Here is a 21273-nt window from a genome sequence, read left to right as displayed (position 1 = left end):
AACAGACCATGATTATATTGTTGCTTAACATACACATAACATAAAGTTGGGGCTGTTCAGCCCGGAGAAGAGAAGGCTGCGTGGAGAACTCATAGTAGCCTTCCAACCTAAACGAGTCTATGATTCTATGAAAAACAACCACAAAAAGGGAGGGTCTTCCAGGAGAGCTGCTGCTCCAGTCTCCAGTAAGTGGTTTCCAGACAGAGTGGGAGGGCTGAACTTACTTTTGATCCTATGGAAAGAAATTCTAACCAATTTATACAAGAAATAAATGGAGAATCCTATGACCAGGACTAGAGGGGCCCTGCCTCCAGGCAGGTAGATGAGAGGGAAAAATGGTTTTACTGGACTGTGTGGATCAGATGGCCTGGCACATCAGACCCACAGGAGTATAAGGCTCTAGTAGACAACGGTGGACAGTATACACTAATGCCATAAAGCTATCAAGTGGCAGAGCCCATTTGTATTTCTGGAGTGACAGGGAGATCCCGACAGCTGACTGTACTGGAGGCTGAAATCAGCCTGACTGGGAAGGAGTGGCAAAATCACCCCATTGAGACTGGCCCAGAGGCTCCATGCATCCTTGGCATAGACTGTCTCAGGAGAAGGTATTTTAAGGACCAAAAAGGGTCCTGGTGGGCTTTTCGTATAGCTACCTTGGAGACAGAGGAAATGAAGCAGCTCTCCACCTTGCCTGGTCTCTCAGAGGACTTTTGTGTTGTAGGGTTACTGAAGATCGAAGAACAACAAGTGCCAATCGTGACCACAACAGTGCGCCAGCGGCAATATCGCACCAACCGAGACTCCCTGATTCCCATCCATAAGCTGATCCATCAATTGGAGAGCCAAGGAGTGATCAGCAGGACACGCTCACCCTTTAATAGCCCCATATGGCCAGTGCGAAACGGAGAGTGGAGACTAACAGTAGACTATCGTGGCCTGAATGAAGTCACACCACTGAGTGCTGCCGTACCAGACATGCTAGAACTTCAGTATGAACTGGAGTCAAAGGCAGCCAAGTGCAGCCCTACCATCTGCCATGGATTGATCCAGACTGCACTGGAACAGGGGGAAGCTCGTGTTGTGGTTTAACCCCTGCTGGCACATAAGCACCAGGCAGCCCCTTGCTCACCCCCCTCCCCCCCTTCCCCCCTCCCAGGGTGAGATTGGGAGGAGAATTGGAAGAATGTAAAACCCGGGGTTGATAAGAACAGTTTAATAATTAAAGTACAATATACTACTACTACTAATGGTAAGGGAAATAACATGGGGAGAGAGACTGAAAAGTCCTTGATCAGGGTAAGCACTACTGAGCAACAACTAAAACATTGGTGTGTTATCAACATTATTCTCAGACTAAAGTCAAAACAGCACTGTAGCAGCTACTAGGAAGAAAATTTGCTTTATATCAGCCAAAACCAGGACACTCTGGAATACCAACAATATATTGATGATATCATTGTGTGGGACGATGCAGCAGCAGAAGTTTTTGAGTACGGGAAAAAAATAATCCAAATCCTTCTGAAGGCCAGTTCTGCATTAAAAAAAAAAATAAGGTCAAGGGACCTGCACAGGACATCAAGTTTTTTGGAATAAAATGGCAAGATGGACGTCGTCAGATTCCTGCAGATGTGATCAACAAGATAACAGCAATGTCTCCACCAACTAACAAGAAAGAAACACAAGCTTTCTTAGGTGTTGTGGGGTTCTGGAGAATGCACATCCCAAATTACATTCTGATTGTAAGTCCTCTTTATCACGTGACCCAGAAGAAGAATGATTTCAAATGGGGCCCTGAGCAACAACAAGCTTTCGAACAAATTAAACAGGAGATAGTTCATGCAGTAGCCTTTGGGCCAGTCCGGACCGGGCCAGATGTGAAAGATGTGCTCTGCACTGCAGCTGGGGAGAATGGTCCTACCTGGAGCCTCTGGCAGAAAGCTCCAGGGCAGACTTGAGATCGACCCCTTGGCTTTTGGAGCCAAAAAAATAAAATAAAAATCCAACAAGAAAAAAAGTAGATGAAACCAAGACAATGAACCCCTCCCAACTCTCTCTCATAAAATACATGGATTGGCTATCATTTTTGAATAAATAACTTCCTCTCTGATCCTGTTTAGAGTCAATGTGAATTCTCCCCCTAAACTCTGAGATGCGTTAAGAATATTAATGATAAATATGTGCAATCCAGCAAGTCATTCTCTCTTAGCTTATTGAATATCTTTTCACAAATGAGAAGCATATTACTGTCTATTAGTTGGCAAGGTCACACAAGCTTAGTGACTTAAATGCATTTTAAAAAAATTAAAAAGCCTATTTTATTCAGGTCTATTTATACAGATTTAAATATAAATTTGTTTCATATATATATGGAAACAATATATATTTATAAATGTGTCATGGTTTAAGCCCAGCTGGTAACTCAAAACCACACAGCCACTTGCTCACTCTCTCTCTTTTTCCCCCCGCCCCGCTACTGGAGGGATGGGGAGGAGAATCCAAAGAATGTAAATCCCACGGGTTGAGATAAGAACAGTCCACTAACTAAGGTACAATACAATACTACTACTACCACCAGTAATAATAATGATAGGGGAAATAACAAGGGGAGAGAATATAAAACTAAAAGGGGAAAAGGAAAACAATAAACACAAGTGATGCACAATGCAATTGCTCACCACCCGCCGACCGATACCCATCCCTACCTGAGCAGCGATCTGCACCTTCCGGGTGACTCCCCCTAGTTTCTATACTGGGCATGGACGTGCTGTGGTATGGAATACCCCTTTGGCTAGTTTGGGTCAGGTGTCCTGTCTCTGCTTCCTCCCAGCTTCTTGTTCCCCTCCTCGCTGGCAGAGCATGAGAGACGACTGAAAAGACCTTGATGAGGTTAAGTGCTACTGCACAACAACTAAAAACATGGTGTGTTATCAGCATTGTTCCCAGACTAAAGTTGAAAACACAGCACTGCACCAGCTACTAAGAAGGAGAAAAATAACTGTTACAGCTGAACCCAGGACAAAATGCAAAATGTACTTATGCTAGTATTGGGAGGGTGGGCAGAGCTACTATTTTAATTAATTCTTTATAATTTCCATAAAACAATGCTTTGCTATTAAAACCCCAAACTGATCTTGTTTTCTGGTTAGAGTACTGTATTTAAACTCAAGTTCCTAGCTTTTCTCATCTTTGTTTTTGAATAAGCATTTTCTGAAACATTCAGATGGTTTGACGATAGTGAACTTATAAGCACTGTAGATTTACAATTAAGACATTCTTAATACTCATGGCTATATTTCTCTTCACAAGCTGAGCATAAACAGTAATGGCAAATAAAGATTTGAGACTTTGGGTTGTGAGAATTAGCTGAGAAAGGGGAGAGGGCTCTCCTGTTGTCGATGTTGTAGTTTAGATTCAGCTTTTCAGACAGGTGTACAGGCCCTTGCAACAAGTAGTTTTGCTTTTGAGGTTGAATAAAAGTAGTCTAGATAACCCAAATAATTTTTTTTTTCTAAACACAGTCAAATTTAACTTGGACGAATTAACTGTATAGTTAGAGGGTAATTTGCATGATTAATAAACACTGCCTTTTAACCTTGGGGAGGGTGGTGGTGGTGTGGCAGACTGAAAGACACAGACTCAGTGTATGTTCAAGCCAAACCAAGCCAAATCCGTTTATTTCCCTCACTGCCTTGCTTTTATAGCTACTGTCGTGGTTTGAGCCCAGCCGGTAACTCGGAACCATGCAGCCACTTGCTCACTCCCCCCCCTTCTTCCTCCCCCCACTCCCGGAGGGATGGGGAGGAGAATCAGAAGAATGTAACTCCCACGGGTTGAGATAAGAGCAGTCCAGTAACTAAGGTATAATACAAAACCACTACTACTACCACCAATGATAATAATGATAAGGGAAATAACAAGGGGAGAGGATACAATTGCTCACCACCCGCCGACCGATACCCAGCCCAACCAGAGCAGTGATCTCGGCCTTCTGGGTAACTCCCCCCGGTTTATATACTGGGCATGATGTGGCATGGTATGGAATACCCCTTTGGCTAGTTTGGGCCAGGTGTCCTGTCTCTGCTTCCTCCCGGCTTCCCCTCCTCCCTGGCAAAGCACGAGACTGAGAAAGTCCTTGGTCGGAGTAAACATTACTTAGCAACAACTAAAAACATCAGTGTTATCAGTGTTGTTCCCAGGCTGAAAGTTAAAAAACACAGCACTGCACCAGCTACTAAGAAGGAGAAAAATGACTGCTATAGCTGAACCCAGGACAGTATCCACCCCTTATTCCATACCATTCATGTCATGCTCAGATCCCCCATCTGTCAACACACCATCACCCCTGTCCCATATATACACATATATATACACCCACACCCACACACAGAGAAAGATATCATTCCTTAGTCCATGGACCAATCCCTATAAAGTGGCTGAATTCATCCAGTCCATGATGTCAGACTCCATCTCTTGTAATAGTCTTTCAGGGCAGGAGGGACGGTGTGTAGTGTCAGGTTGTTGCCTGCTGATGATACCGCCAAACTCGTCTGGTCACTGCTGAGCTCGTCTGGTTTCCTCAAAATTCATTCTTTGTTGAGGCGATGATCAGAGGGAAGTCAGGGTCAATTGCTGGTGACCTGAAGATATCTAGCTGGTGGGCTATAAAAGTGTTATAGAGCAGGCAAAAGCATACAATTGAGTTCATTGGCTGTTTTCCCCCAAAATTAAATCCCCTTGAGGTACACATTGGACTTCCCCGTCTTCCCGCATTACCCACCAAGTATATCCGGGTCCCTGAGCAAAAGCAACCCCACGAGTGGGTTTGCCTTTACCTGAAGCAGGAATAACCCAGACTGTCTTCCCCAAGAAATTCTTTATGTGCACCACAGGAACTTTATCCCCCTCTACAGTACGTAAAAGTTCTGATTGGGCTGGGCCAGCCCTGTTGGCAGATCCCCTGGTGTTGACCAACCAGGTGGCTTTTGGCAAATGTGTATCCCAATGTTTGAAAGTCCCACCACCCATTGCTCTCAGGGTAGTTTTTAACAGCCCATTGTACCATTTGATTTTCCCAGAGGCTGGTGCATGGTAGGGGATGTGATATACCCACTCAATGCCATGCTCTTTGGCCCAAGTGTCTAAAAGGTTGTTCCCGAATTGAGTCCCATTGTCTGACTCAATTCTCTCTGGGGTGTCGTGTTGCCACAAGACTCGTTTCTCAAGGCCCAGGATAGTGTTCCGGGCAGTGGTGTGGGGCACAGCGTATGTTTCCAGCCATCCGGTGGTTGCTTCCACCATGGTAAGCACATGGAGCTTGCCTTGGCGGGTTGGTGGGAGTGTGATATAGTCAATCTGCCAGGCCTCCCCATACTTGTACTTCAGCCATCGTCCTCCATACCAGAGAGGCTTTAACTGCTTGGCTTGCTTAATTGCAGCACATGTTTCACATTCGTGAATAACCTGGGCAATAGCGTCCATTGTTAAGTCCACCCCTCCATCACAAGCCCATCTATATGTTGCATCTCTGCCTCGATGGCCTGAGGTGTCATGGGCCCACCAGGCTAAAAATAATTCACCCTTATGTTGCCAATCCAAGTCCATCTGAGCCACTTTAATCTTAGCAGCTTTATCCACTTGCTGGTTGTTCTGGTGTTCCTCAGTGGCCCGACTCTTGGGTACATGAGCATCTACGTGGCGTACCTTCACCACCAGGTTCTGCACCCGAGCAGCGATATCTTACCACAATGCAGAAGCCCAGATGGGTTTACCTCTGCATTGCCAGTTGCTCTGCTTCCATTGCTGCAACCACCCCCACAGGGCATTTGCCACCATCCATGAGTCAGTATAGAGATAAAGTATTGGCCATTTTTCTCGTTCAGCAATGTCCAAGGCCAGCTGGATGGCTTTCACCTCTGCAAACTGACTCCATTCATCCTCTCCCTCAGCAGTTTCTGCAACTTGTCCCAGGGGACTCCACACAGCTGCCTTCCATCTCTGATGCTTTCCCACAATACGGCAGGACCCATCAGTAAACAAGACATATTGCTTTTCACTCTCTGACAGTTCATTATATGGTGGGGACTATATATATATTATATATATTATATGGAGCTGGTCTGACAAAGAAGGGGAAGAGCTGTTTTGGTAGGAGGCTTGCCAGGCTGGTCAGGAAAGCTTTAAACTAGATGTGTTGGGGGAGGGGAGCATTGATCCATCCCAACATTCCTGGTCAGTTGCCAGCACCTGTAATAAGTGCTTGGAGCGATGTAGAGATGTTCCAGCTGCCCCAGCCATTGAGTCGGCTTCATTTGGAGCTCGGCTAAGGTGCCTGTATACAAATGCCCGTAGTATGGGGAACAAGCAAGAGGAATTAGAGATGTGTGCAAAGCTACGGGAATATGATGTCATTGGTATCACAGAAACATGGTGGGATGGCTCCTATGACTGGAATGTCGGAATGGAAGGTTACAGGCTGTTTAGAAAAGACAGGCCAGGCAGACAGGGAGGGGCATTGCTATCTATGTCAGTGATAGGCTAGAGAGTATGGAACTCTGTCTGGGGACGGGTGATGAGGTAACAGAGTGTTTGTGGGTCAGGATCAAAGGGAAAACAGCAACAGGGGACATTACGTTGGGGATCTGTTACAGGCCGCCTGATCAAGAGGACTCTGTGGATGAAGCGCTCTGCAGACAGATAGGAGCAGCCTCACGCTCGCAGGCCCTGGTCCTCATGGGGGACTTCAACTATCCTGACATTTGTTGGAGGGACGGTACAGCCCGGCACAAGCAATCCAGGAGGTTCCTCGATTGTGTGGAAGATAACTTCCTCTTTCAAGCAGTAGAGGAGCCGACGAGGAGAGGTGCCATGCTGGACCTTGTGCTCACCAACAGGGAGGGACTGGTTGGAAATGTAACGCTCCAGGGCAGCCTTGGCTCTAGTGATCACGAGATGGTTGAGTTTGAGATCCTCAGGACGGTGAGAAGAGCGTGCAGCAAGCTCACTGCCCTGGACTTCAAGAAAGCAGACTTTGGCCTCTTCAGGAACCTCCTTAGTAAGGTTTCCTGGGATACAGTCCTAGAGGGCAGGGGGGCCCAAGACTGCTGGTCGATATTCAAGGATCACCTGCTACGTGCTCAAGAGTGTTGCATCCCGACTAGAAGAAAGTGCAGCAGGAGGGCCAGGAGACCTCCATGGATGGACAAGGAGCTGCTGAGGAAACTTAGAGGGAAAAAAGAAGCTTATAGAAGGTGGAAGCAAGGACAGGCGGCCTGGGAAGAATACAGGAGCATTGCCCGAGAAGCTAGGGACCAGGTTAGGAAAGCTAAGGCCCAGCTAGAATTAAGTTTGGCAAGGGATGTAAAAGATAACAGGAAAGGATTCTATAGATACGTAGCAAACAAAAGACAGACTAGGGACAACGTGGGCCCTCTCCAGAAGCTATCAGGAGAACTGGCTACCCTGGATTTGGAGAAGGCTGAAGTTCTTAATGACTTCTTTGCCTCAGTCTTCACCAGCAAATGCTCTGACCACACAACCCAAGTCTTGGAAAGCAAATGCAGGGACTGTGAAAATGAAGACCTTAGGCCCACTGTAGGAGAGGATCAGGTTCGAGACCATCTTAAGAACCTGAACTTGCACAAGTCCATGGGACCTGATGAAATCCATCCACGGGTCCTGAAGGAGCTGGCGAATGAAGTTGCTAAGCCACTGTCCATCATATTCGAAAAATCCTGGCAGTCAGGTGAAGTTCCCGATGACTGGAAGAAGGGAAATATAACCCCCATTTTCAAGAAGGGGAAGGTGGAAGACCCGGGGAACTACAGACCATTCAGTCTCACCTCCGTGCCTGGCAAAATCTTGGAACAGTTTCTCCTGGAAAACATGCTAAGGCACATGAAAAACAACGAGGTGGTTGGTGACAGCCAACATGGCTTCACTAAGGGGAAATCCTGCCTGACCAATTTGGTGGCCTTCTATGATGGAGCCACGGAACTGATGGACAGCAGCAGAGCAGTTGATGTCATCTACCTGGACTTGTGCAAAGCATTCGACACTGTCCCACATGACATCCTTGTCTCTAAATTGGAGAGACATCAATTTGATAGATGGACCACTCGGTGGATAAAAAACTGGCTCGATGGCCGCATGCAAAGAGTTGTGGTAAATGGCTCGATGTCCAGTTGGAAACCTGTAATGAGTGGTGTCCCTCAGGGATCGGTGTTGGGACCGGTCCTGTTCAACATCTTTGTCAGCAACATGGACAGTGGGATTGATGCACCCTCAGCAAGTTTGCCGACGACACCAAGCTGTGTGGTTTGGTTGATACGCTGGAGGGAAGGGATGCCATCCAGAGGGACCTTGACACGCTTGTGAGGTGGGCCGATGCCAACCTTATGAAGTTTAACCAAGCCAAGTGTAAGGTCCTACACCTGGTCGGGGCAACCCCAGGCACTGCTACAGGCTGGGCAGAGAAGAGATTCAGAGCAGCCCTGCAGAAAAGGACTTGGGGGTGTTGGTTGACAAGAAGCTTAACATGAGCCGGCAGTGTGCGCTTGCAGCCCAGAAAGCCAACTGCATCCTGGGCTGCATCAAAAGAAGCGTGACCAGCAGGTCGAAGGAGGTGATCCTGCCCCTCTACTCTGCTCTTGTGAGACCTCACTTGGAGTACTGCATACAGTTCTGGTGTCCTCAACATAAAAAGGACATGGAGCTGTTGGAGCGAGTCCAGAGGAGGGCCACGAGGATGATAAGAGGGCTGGAGCACCTCCCGTATGAAGACAGGCTGAGAGAGTTGGGGCTGTTCAGCCTGGAGAAGAGAAGGCTGCGTGGTGACCTCATAGCAGCCTTCCAGTATCTGAAGGGGGTCTACAAGGATGCTGGGGAGGGACTCTTCCTTAGGGACTGTAGTGGTAGGACAAGGGGTAATGGGTTCAAACTTAAACAGAGGAAGTTTAGATTAGATATAAGGAAGAAGTTCTTTACAGTGAGGGTGGTGAAGCACTGGAATGGGTTGCCCAGGGAGGTTGTGGATGCTCCATCCCTGGCGGTGTTCAAGGCCAGGTTGGACAGAGCCTTGAGCCGCGTGGTTTAGGGCAAGGTGTCCCTGCCCATGGCAGGGGGGTTGGAACTAGATGATCTTAAGGTCCTTTCCAACCCTGACTATTCTATGATTCTATGATTCTATGACTCTTCAGCATGCATCACCTCCTCTTCTGGTGACATCCCAAAATCTTTGCCTCTGGCCAGTCCATGATGACTTCTAGAATTCCTGAACAACTGGGATTTCCTATTCGAGCTCACTGTGTAATTAGTGCGGCCCACTTACTCCATGTAGCATCAGTTGCATGATGTGTAGAGGAGACCCTGCCTTTGAACATCCAGCCCAGCACAGGCAACCGGGGTGCCAGGAGGAGCTGCGCTTCAGTTCCGATCACTTCTGAGGCAGCTCGAACCCCTTCAGAGGCTGCCAGTATCTCTTTATCAGTGGGAGTATAGGTGGCCTCAGATCCTTTATATCCCGACTGCAAAAGCTGAGGGGTCGACCTCGAGTCTCCCCTGGAGCTTTCTGCCAGAGGCTCCAGGTCGGACCATTCTCCCCAGCTGCAGTATAGAGCACATTTTTCACATCTGGCCTGGCCCGGACTGGTCCAAGGGCTACTGCATGAACTATTTCACGTTTAATTTGTTCAAAGGCTTGTTGTTGCTCAGGGCCCCATCGTCCCAGCATCAGAGCAACCAGGTGACAATGTGCTCCCCTGGAAGACGGGTGAAATCTTTTCGCATATTCCGCAGCTTGGTTGAGGTCCGGGGTCGAGAAGTGACCTCTTCTTCTTCCTCCTCTTCCTCTGATCCACGTAGTAATAACTCTTGTTCAGATCCTGTTCCATGTAGTAATGGCATTGGGTCTTCATCTTTCTTCGCTTCGCGGGTTGCTTTTTGTGCCTCTCGTCTGCTTTTGCTTACAGGGGCAACAGACATTGTCACAAATTGGCCATTTGGTTTAGCTGCAGTGTTTGTCACTGTGGTTGGAGTGGCTGCAGCATCTGCCACTAGGGCTGGAGTGGCTGCAGTGTCTGTTGCCGGGATTGGTGCAGCTGTTTTGCTTGGGAGTTGAGTAACACCAACAGCTGCATTGTCTGTTGCTGTCGGGGTTTGAGTAGCTACTGTGCTTGTCACTGGGGTTGGTGTAGCTGCTGTATTTGAAGTTGGAGTAGTTGCGTTGTCTGTTGTGGTCAGGGTTTGAGTAGCTGTTGTGCTTGTCACTGGGGTTGGTGTAGCTGCTGTATTTGAAGTTGGAGTAGTTGCGTTGTCTGTTGTGGTCAGGGTTTGAGTAGCTGTTGTGCTTGTCACTGGGGTTGATGTAGCTGCTATACCTGGAGTAGCTGCGTTGTCTGTTGTGGTCAGGGTTTGCGTAGCTACTGTGCTTGTAGTTGGCATAGTTGCGTTGTCTGTTGCTTTGCCATCAGATCCAGAGACATTTTTTTCCCTTTGAAGGTGCTGGAGAGTGTTGAGCAGGGCTCTGTAGCCATAGGCCAAGCCCCAGCACGTTGCCATGATTTGTCCCTCTCTGGTATAACCAGGACGACAGCACACCTCGTTTAAGTGCTTTACTAGTTTTTCCGGATGTTGCACTTGTTCAGTGGTGAAGTTCCAAAGCACTGGAGGGGCCCACTGGCCTAGATACTTGCCCATACTATCCCACACACCCTGCCACTCATGACTGTCCAGCCTCAGGGAAAATCTCTTGGTGGTCCTCCTATATCGTCGTCTAACCCTAGACCAGATTCGAACCCGATACTGCTTAGCTTTCGAGATCAGACAAAATAGGGTGTTCCCAGGGTGGGATGGCCGTGGGTAAAACACACTCCGTATGTGTGCCAACATGCTGATCCCCAGCACAATCAGCAGGCAGGTTTCAAGGGTACTCAAAGGTCATCTAAAACCTTCAGAACTCTCAACTGCTGTTGCAAATAGGCTGGTGGGGGAACGGGGGGTGAAAGGGAATGCCTCCTTCGTAAGTTGACCCCCCAAGGAGGAAAAAAAAAGATATGCAATTGCTAAAATATTTCATTATATACCTCCCAAAGTATAGAGGCGATGGCCACACTGGAAGCACAAACCGGACCAGTTTCATGACCAATGACTCCATTGTATTACAAGTCATTACCATGAAGTACAGTGAAACAAGAACCTTAGCCCAGGCCCCCCAGCCGATAAACGCTAAAACAGCAAATACTGGCTGTAAGTAAGGTACAACATGCTGAAACTCTGAGATCAAGCGCAACAAGTCTGAGAGCCAAATAATCACCATTGTGACAAGTAGTAACAATGAATGCTTATCACAAATATGATTAGACACACTCTGGTCGGATCTGTCCTTATCTGGACCCTTCGTGCCCCACGTTGGGCGCCACAAGAACTGTCGTGGTTTGAGCCCAGCCAGTAACTCGGAACCACACAGCCGCTCGCTCACTCCCCCCCTTCCTCCCCCCACTCCCGGAGGGATGGGGAGGAGAATCGGAAGAATGTAACTCCCACGGGTTGAGATAAGAGCAGTCCCACAACTAAGGTCTAATACAAAACCACTACTGCTACCACCAATGATAATAACGATAAGGGAAATAACAAGGGGAGAGGATACAATTGCTCACCACCCGCCGACCGATACCCAGCCCAACCAGAGCAGTGATCTCGGCCTTCCAGGTAACTCCCCCGGGTTTATATACTGGGCATGACGTGCTGTGGTATGGAATACCCCTTTGGCTAGTTTGGGTCAGGTGTCCTGTCTCTGCTTCCTCCCGGCTTCCCCTCCTCCCTGGCAAAGCATGAGACTGAGAAAGTCCTTGGTTGGAATAAACATTACTTAGCAACAACTAAAAACATCAGTGTTATCAGCGTTGTTCCCAGGCTGAAAGTTAAAAAACACAGCACTGCACCAGCTACTAGGAAGGAGAAAAATGACTGCTATAGCTGAACCCAGGACATAAGCCATGAGACTGGATTTACATTAAATCATTCACAGGGCATCCATTAGGTGAAAAGTGGAAAGGACAGTACCAGACTCTCCTGACGGCATACACTGCAGGGAAAGCTCATGGGATAACCACTTGGCTGCACTACTCCAAGATAAAGAAAGCCCCTGCACTAGAATAGTCTACCGCAACATGGAAAGCAGAGCTTATTGGACCCACTTCTGTGCGTTTACAGCGCTAATCATATTCATCTTTGTAACTGGGAGAACTGCTGAGACTTCCAGGGTATGTAAAAAGCACTTTGATATAGAATGCAACAACTCACTAGATTGGACCAATGCATACAAAGGAAACATTGGACTGATTAATACAGATAACAAGGGTGAGGTCACGAAAACAGTATATACTCTCCTGACCGTAAACAGTCACACAACCACTTATAAAGAATGGGAAAACTGACAGCTCGCCCCAATATTTACCAAGAGAGGTTCCCAACCTGTCACACTGGCATGCCAATTCGAGCCAAAATCAATTGCATGTCCAGTTATTATGGTAAATCTTTATGCGATACTTAGCCAAAATCCAGACTGCACCCTATCTGTATCTTGCATGAGTGCAGTACTCTTTCAATATCCAGGAAGACAGTGCTTTATCTTGTGTAGGATATGTAGTATAGAACCACAGATGGACACGAGCCTCTAGGCAAATTAACATTAAAATACTACAAGATCAATCCTCTAAGAAATGTAATTCAAATCTTTCCCTTGGGGGAAAGATAGAAGGGAGAATTTATTTACAGTATACGGTCGGACCTGGTGCTCAAGAGGTACCTGTAAGACCTCACGGGGGGAAATACCCCACAACAATATCTGTTAATAATAACACCCAAATTCTGATATGTGCCCAAAGATATGGAAACATATCCTATCCTAAACTTTTCTTTAAGTGTCCTAAAAACTATACCCCCGAGTTTACAATATCCTGAATAAGACCAGATCAAAATCAAATTTTAATTAACTGTTCTGATAGAGAAACCTGCTGACTTAGTCTTGCAGTGACCGAACCAAATACTCTAGCATTTAACTGGAAACAAGGACTTCATAGAATAACAATTAGGCCCCTTTAGAATGCGCAGTCAAATATCACAACCTCTCATTTGCAGGACCTTATGTGGTAAGGCAATCAAATGAACAAAAATTGATGCTCTTTAAAGAAAGTGGTGGTAAAGCTACAAGCTGATATCTCAACCATAAAATCGGAATGTAAATCTTTTATTAACCAAAGCCTTATAGAATGGGGAACCTGGATTCAGTCTAGAACACCCCGTACTAGACTTAGAAGGGATTTGATGGGATGGTTCGGATCAGGAATGGGAGTCTTAAACTCCATTGATCAAGAAGTCTTAGTAAATAAATTAAGTACAGTCACCTCAGAGTTAGGAAATCTAGAAATTCCGCTCAGATCATCTCTCCTTACCATTGCTGAAACACAGCAGTTGGTAAGTGATCTTACAACAGTGTTAGCAGAACACATCTCCCAGGACCTATATCGCATTACTAACTTCATAGGGAATTTGCAAGAAAAAGTGTCCCTAGCTTTAAGCTGTATTCAGTCACAATTTTGGTTACAGTCTGTTGCAGTGGCTATTATTACAGAAGGAGAAACAGGACTTTTGCCACAAGAGGTGTGAACAATTATTGCTAGAAATCATACTACCACAGAGTTTGAGAAAACATATCAAGCATGGTGGAAACTAGTAAATTTCACATATAACCCATTTAAAAGAGAAATTACTGCTTTTGTATTGACAATTGAACATGCCAAAATATTAGACATATTTCCTGTATTGTCTCTAGGGACCATACACCAGGACGTTGTAGTGAGACCGATGGGCCACAATGTATGGGCAAGATTTAACACTAAGACCCAAAATTGGCAGACTATAAGCTCAGAGGCATGTACCCCAAAAGAACAGTTAGGGTTTATCTGTGAATATGCTATAACTGAAAATGAAGATCTCTGTCTCGATACCGAGGACAGCACTTGCATTTTCGAAATGACCCCTGTCACTCGTGCAAGCTCCCAAGTGTATTATATTGGAAAGGGATGTGCTTGTATAAGAACTGCATGTGAGAATGTAACGATAGCTGTATTGAAGAAACAAATGCTACTAACTTTTGTGTGTGTAATTTTACCAAAATCATTGGATGGGATTTTAACTACACCATCCCTGTAACTACTAACCAACTAATACAAGGTAACTATGTGTTATACCACGATATACCTGTCCTACAAATTGGAATGAAAATAGAAATGCTAAAGAAAAGGTTGCATCACCCAGACCGTGAAAAGATGATACAGAAGGTCAATGAAACTTCCCGCCGAGCAGTATGGACTGTTAAGCATAATGTAGAAGAAATTAAAGAAATCATCACTGACACCAAGAAAACTGGAGAACACCACTGGTGGGAAATTTTCTTGGTAGGGACAAAATGGCAATCTCCTACAGCAACTCAACTTTTTAATATTCTGGTTCACCCCGTTCTTGTGCTACTACTGACTACGGATTTATTAACAATTGTTAATTTGTGGATGTGGTGGAAAGTTCGTACGGTAGCTCAACAAGTGTACATACTATGGACTGTGCAAAAGAATTTGCACAATTTTAAAGAAAAGGGGGGGTATTGAGACCAAGCCATTAGGCCTTAGTTGAAATAACTTTTTAGCATGAGTATGACTCAGCACTTAAACATGACTGCTCACTTAGCAGGAGGCCCCTCTGCGGGTGGGAACCTGCCCTTCTGGAGAGGCATGATAAGCAATGCTTTAGAATTCAGGCCTGTAGACAGCTTGCATCTGCTTCTGTAAATTGCTTCTAAGCAGGGACATCCCTAATGGTAAGATATGATAATTTGAATGAAGAACTAAGCACGTAGCTTGCAGGTATTAGCAGGTGATCAATAATACTAAAGCTAAAAGGTAAACATCTGTAAGAATCCTGATTAATACTAACCAATGGACTGTCGTCATAGCCCTAACCCAAGTGTGCAGTAAGATAAGAGAACTACAGTTATGTAACTTACCGAATTGTATGTGTGGATGCTTTAGATAAAATTATATCAAGATGAAAATGTAAAGCATAAAAAACCCCTGAAATTTACTGTGCTTTGGACACGTGTATGGAGGTTTGAACCCCCACATGATCCCGGCTCCAATAAAGGTCTGTGCTTTACTTTACAGTATGTACTGTGAAGTGATTTCTTTGAATCAATGGAGTTTGATTTATTTTTTTATTTTTTTTAATAAATCTCATTATGGAGCGCGAGCCGGGTCGCCGGCAGAGGGGGGCCGCCCCGGCCCGCCACCCACCGGCAGCGCTTGCCCGGCGTCAACCGACCGCCCACCGAAGCTGCAGCAACAGTAGCACAGCCACCCCAGCACCTCCCTGCGGCGAGACTAGGCTCCTCGTTAGCGACACTACTCGCACAGCACAGCACAGCACAGCATGAGCGAGGATCACGTCCCTGGCGCAACCCCTACCCCCTTCGCCGCGATTTGCGCACAGCCTGTCCTTCGCTGGTTTTCGTTACCCCGACTGTACCCCTACCCCCCCTGCCACGTGACGCGCGGCGCATGTGCGGCCTCGCCGCCGGCCCGGGGCACATCTCCAGACTGACATCAGTATGCTCTGTGGTGTTCCCTGGATGAGGCTGCTAAGGTTTCCTGTTGCTGCTGTGCTAGGCTTTGCTGGGGGTCGGCAGTGAGAGGAGGTCTGGAGCTACTTCAACCAAGCTTTCCTGAGTCCTTCCTTGCTCTGCCTGCTTTCCCCTCCCCCAACTCAGATGATAGTCATATGGTATTTTGCACAGAGAAGTCTGCTCAAGAGGAAGGCACTCACCCCAACATAAGTGTTTCTTTCTTTCCTACCCCTTTTTGTTGGAAGGACAAAATGTGCAGGGTGATAGGTTGGGTGAATTGATGGCATACTTCTGTAAGATAAAATGCTGAGTTGTAAATTGGAACCACTTCATTGAGAGCAAGATGGGCTGGTGTGGCCTTCGGGTATGTATAAAACAAGGGTAGCCTGTGAAGGGGCAGTTCTTCAAGATAAGGAACAAATCAGAACAAACTAACTTAAAACACAGACATAATTGTTAAGTAATTCACAAGAGTCTTCATGTGAGCAAGCACAGAGATCAATCGAGGACCATCAGAGACCCCTTGAGACCACCACACATTGAGAAAGTACATGCATAATTAAAATACAAATATTACAATTAGTTCCAGGAAATCTAATGAATATGTAAAACATTTCTCGGAAAGGTTGCATGAGGAGAGACGACAATGGACCCTACACGATTCAATGTGAATCAAGCAGAAGCAGCTTTATTGTTCCCACGATCCCTTTATATACAGAGTTTTCTATCTCTACATGCGGTCACGCACCTTTTGATTGGTAAAAGCCCTCTTGCACGAGGCAATCACATGGCTCGGTAAGTGTCCTTATTGGATCACATAATTCCTGGTGTTCTTCCCATGTATCCGACTGCAGATGTTTTCTTCCTTTTATCTTCTTCTTGGTATGCAGCTACGTGTTTAGAAGAAGCTCTCCGATGGCTGGTTCACATCCTCTTATCTTCTTCTTGGTATGTGGCTGCATGCTTAGAAGAGGCCCTCATATGGCTGGCTCATCACATGTCCACTGTCCTCCAAATATGACCCCACAGTTGCAAATATGCATACATTTGTTGGATATATGAATGCTTCTTGTGGACTCCAGGTGCACTCACCTTTGCGAAATGATGCATGTGCGCGCCCAGCACTGCAATATAGAATGCCTGCTTTCTAAAACTCCAAATCGAGTCTTAGAGAGTTTCTTCAACCATCTTTTGCACTAACAATTTGGCGCCTGAACAGGGACGCTCTGCTGTGTTTCCTGCAGATCCAGGGAATCTCTGGGACCTTCATGCTGGCGACGGGGATTTTCCTGAAAGGAACCACAGATCCCTGGAGTGACTCAGGACCTCGGTAAGACCCCTGATTTTATTTCTTTGAGAGGGCATTCTTTATATTTGTTAACTTATCCACATTGGTCATGGGGGATGCCCTGTGCAGTGGGTAAGGATTTGTTTGGTTGTCCAGACATTGTATTTGGATGGAGGTCAGGTTCATGGGTACTACTGCCTCCATAGGAGGGGTTTTGAAGAAATCCCCATTGAGTTGCATTTCATGACACTGGATACAAATCGGTGAAGCCCCAGGTGGCTCGGTCACTCGAGAGACTTTGATAAAGTATTATAATCAATGGTGGGCATTGTATAAGCTGGAGTCAAGTGCGAAGTGGCCTGTGAACAGTACAATTATAATATGATTTTGCAATTGATGCTGTTTTGCCAAAGGGAGGCAAAGTGGGATGAATTACAGTATGTCAATTTATTGTTTGATTTGCGGAATAATTCAGGCTTGTGAAAGGGGTGTATGCATATATCTAAAGATCCTATGGTATTATCATTGGAAAAGGAGGGGCAGAGGGACTTGTGACTATCAAGGAGCTGTTTTCTGTGTCAGATTTACGAGCCTGGAAAGAGTTAGACGGGCCCTATAGGGAAGATCCAGAGAAGGTATCTAAAGTGATGGAGACAATTATTAGAACACAAGATCCAGATTGGAATTATTTACAAGTAATATTGGATACTTTGGTAACATACGATGATAAAAGTATAGTGCTAGAAAAAGCAAGGGAGGAGGCAGAAAAGATCCATGCTCAGGGGGCCTAGCAGGGATCAGTGGATGACCACTTTCCCTCCACAAGACCCTAAATGGGATACGAATGTTCTGTCTGAGTGGGATCTATTAACTAAGTATCAGCAGCTGGTTTTGTTTGGAATGAAACATGCGATTCCTAAAGCAAATAGGGCAAAATTATATCAAGTAATACAGACGAAAGGGTGTGAGAGACTGATCTGAAATCAGACTCCACTGTCCATTGTCTCAAAGATTGGTATGAGAAGCTGAGATGGAATTCCACCTATCTTTTGTCTCAGAGATGGATGGGAGGAGTTGAGATAAGACTCCAATATCCATTGACTGGGAGAAGGGTGTGAGGAGCTGAACTGGGACTCTACTGTCCATTGCCCGAGGGATGAGTGGGAAAGAGCTGAGATAAGACTCTTCCGTCCATTACCTCAGGATTGGTGTGAGGAATTGCTGCCCATTATCCCAAGAATTGCTGCAGACATGTGCAGTTGAAGAGCTGGCTGCAAGACCAGGGAAACTGGTCCACCAGGAACGTGTAATACATGACATGAAGAACAGAGGTACTCCCCCCAACTCATTATAAAAGGGGGAAAAGGTAATCACGAAAGCGAGCCATTGCCATGAGGATGACTCCAGAAGGACACCTCCATGAGGACACTCTCCACCGATGACTACTACGGACCCTGAGGGACACCCTCCACGAGACATCGCCATGAAGGCAACTCCACGAGACATACTCCATGGGGTACCTTCAAGGGGACAACTCCAGAAGGACACCTCCATGAGGACACCCACCTCTGACAACTACTACGGACTCTTGGGGGACACTCTGCTCCGATACCAACTACGAACCCTGAAGAACTCCCACCACCGATGACGATGATGGCGGATCCCTGGGACACTGCTGGATCCATGGTGGTGACTATCGCTCTCTCTCTCTGCACCCCAAATTCTTGCTTCATTTTCTACCTTTTTTCCCAATCTGTCCTATCGCTATCCCCTTTATTACAATAATTTCCCTTTTTTATAATAATTGTCTGTCCTGGGTTCAGCAGTAGCAGTCATTTTTTCTCCTTCTTAGTAGCTGGTGCAGTGCTGTGTTTTTGACTTTCTGCCTGGGAACAACACTGATAACACCGATGGTTTTAGTTGTTGCTAAGTGATGCTTACTCCGATCAAGGACTCTTCAGTCTCATGCACTGCCAGGGAGGAGGGGAAGCCAGGAGGAAGCAGAGACAGGACACCTGACCCAAACTAGCCAAAGGGGTATTCCATACCACAGCACATCATGCCCAGCATATAAACTGGGGGGAGTTACCCGGAAGGCCCAGATTGCTGCTCGGGTCGGGCTGGGTATCAGTTGGCAGGTGGTGAGAAATTGTATTTTTTTCCCCTTGTTATTTCCCTTATCATTATTATTATTGGTGGTAGCAGTAGTAGTTTTATATTATACCTTAGTTACTGGACTGTTCGTATCTCAACCCTTGGGATTTACATTCTTCTGATTCTCCTCCCCATCCCCCCGGGAGCGGGGGGAGGAAGAAGGGGGGGAGTGAGCGAGTGGCTGCATGGTTCTGAGTTACCGGCTGGGCTTAAACCACGACATTGTATTTTTGTAATAAACCAACTGATCAATTACGGTACTTGACCTCATTTGCATCTTAATTTCACTCTTGGGATCAAGAACGAAACAGGGTCTGGCACTGGGGTTTTCTCCAATCGGACCCTGACAAAGGGGAATCTCCATCTGCCTTTTATGAAAGACTTATGGTGATGGCTAGGAAGTATACTGATATGGACCCTGAAAAAGATGCAGCACAGTTATATTATATTTTTATTGGTCAAACAAATCCAGATATTAAATGCAAACTGCAAAAACTGGGAGGGACATATTCTTGGTCACTCAATAAACTGCTGGAAACAGCCTGGAGAGTGTACAATAACAGAGAAGTTGAAAGGGAGAGGGAAAAGAAGGAAAAGAAGAAAAAGAATAGGGAAAAAAATATTTTGTTTGCTGTAGCTATCACACAGGAAACCAGGAAAGGGGGAAGCAGCCCGGGAGGAAAGGGTCAGAAAGAAAGATTACACGGAAAGGTTTGTGAACAGACTCCATGGGTTCACTTAGAGAATGATCAGTGTGCAATTTGTAAACAGAGGGAACACTGGAAGAGAGAATGTCCTCAGAATCAAAATAAACACCAGAGATTTAGTGGAATGTCAGGACAGGCAGAGAAAATGATTACTTTAGATGAGGGCTGAGAAGGACTGGGGGAAGATTTGAAACCCTCCCCAACAGAGCCCCTGGTTATGGTTAGGTTGGGGAATGATAAGATAAAATTTCTTGTAGAAAAAGAAGCTACTTGTTCTGTTATAAATACTTGTAAGGGGCAATTAAGCAAAGAGCTTCAGGCATTGGTGCCACAGGGTGGACAGGAACCCGGCCTTTCTTTCAACCTTTAAATTTTAAAATTGGCAAACGGATGTTGACCCATCTATTTCTTTACATGTCTGAGTGCCCTGTGCCACTATTGGGTAGAGATATACTGAGTAAACTACATGCATAAATTACATTTAAAGAAAGAAAATTCAGATACATGTTCCTGATGAAAAGGCTGTGGAGGCCCAAGTTTTTATGTTACAGAAACCAGCCACAAAGCTGGATATACCAGAGGAAGTGGAGAACACAGTCACGGCACTAGTATGGGCTGCTGGAGTACCAAGGCAATCACGAAATGCAGAAGCAGTAACTATTCATCTGAAACCAAACATCAGACCAGTAAGACAGAAACAATATCCTATAAAAAGGGGAAGCAAGAAAAGGACTAGAGCCTCTAATAGAAAATTTTATCAAATACTTTGGGACAAAAATGGACTGTATTTGTACCTCACATGGTAACAACCATCCTGGAACAGAAAAGCAGTCATTGGCTTTCCCCAAGCAGGCTGTTAAAATATCAGGCTGTGCTTTTAGAACAAGAGGACATAAAATTGAAAGTAACTAACCTTTTGAACCCAGCAGTGGTTTTGACAACCGATCCAGAAGCAGGAGAGCTGACTCACAACTGTTTACAGACTATTGAGCAGGTGTATTCCAGTCATATAGACCTGCAAGATACATCCCTGAAGGATGTGGACTACGAACTGTTTGTGGATGGTAGCAGCTCTATGAAAATGGAAACCGGAAAGCAGGATACTCTGTGGTAACCAAACATGAGATAATAAAGGCTAAAACCCTGCCCCCCCTAACACATCAGCACAGAAAGCCAAGCTGGTGGTGCTACTGAGAGTTCTGGAATTGTCAGAAAGTAAAACTGTAAACATATGGGTGGACTCAAAATTTGCTTTTGGAATTGTTCATGCCCATGGGGTCATATGGAAAGAAAGGGGATTGTTAACTTCTGGGAGTCCCCTATAAAATATAGACAAATAATACAGGAACTGTTAAAAGGAGTCCAGCTACCTTGGAAGGTAGCAATAATACATTGCAAGGCATATCAATTTGATAACACTCCAGTGAATATTGGTAATCGAGTTGCTGACA

The sequence above is a fragment of the Strigops habroptila genome, chromosome W (assembly GCF_004027225.2).
Source record: "Strigops habroptila isolate Jane chromosome W, bStrHab1.2.pri, whole genome shotgun sequence".
NCBI classification, from domain to species: domain Eukaryota; kingdom Metazoa; phylum Chordata; class Aves; order Psittaciformes; family Psittacidae; genus Strigops; species Strigops habroptila.
This window is presented reverse-complemented; position numbering follows the sequence as displayed.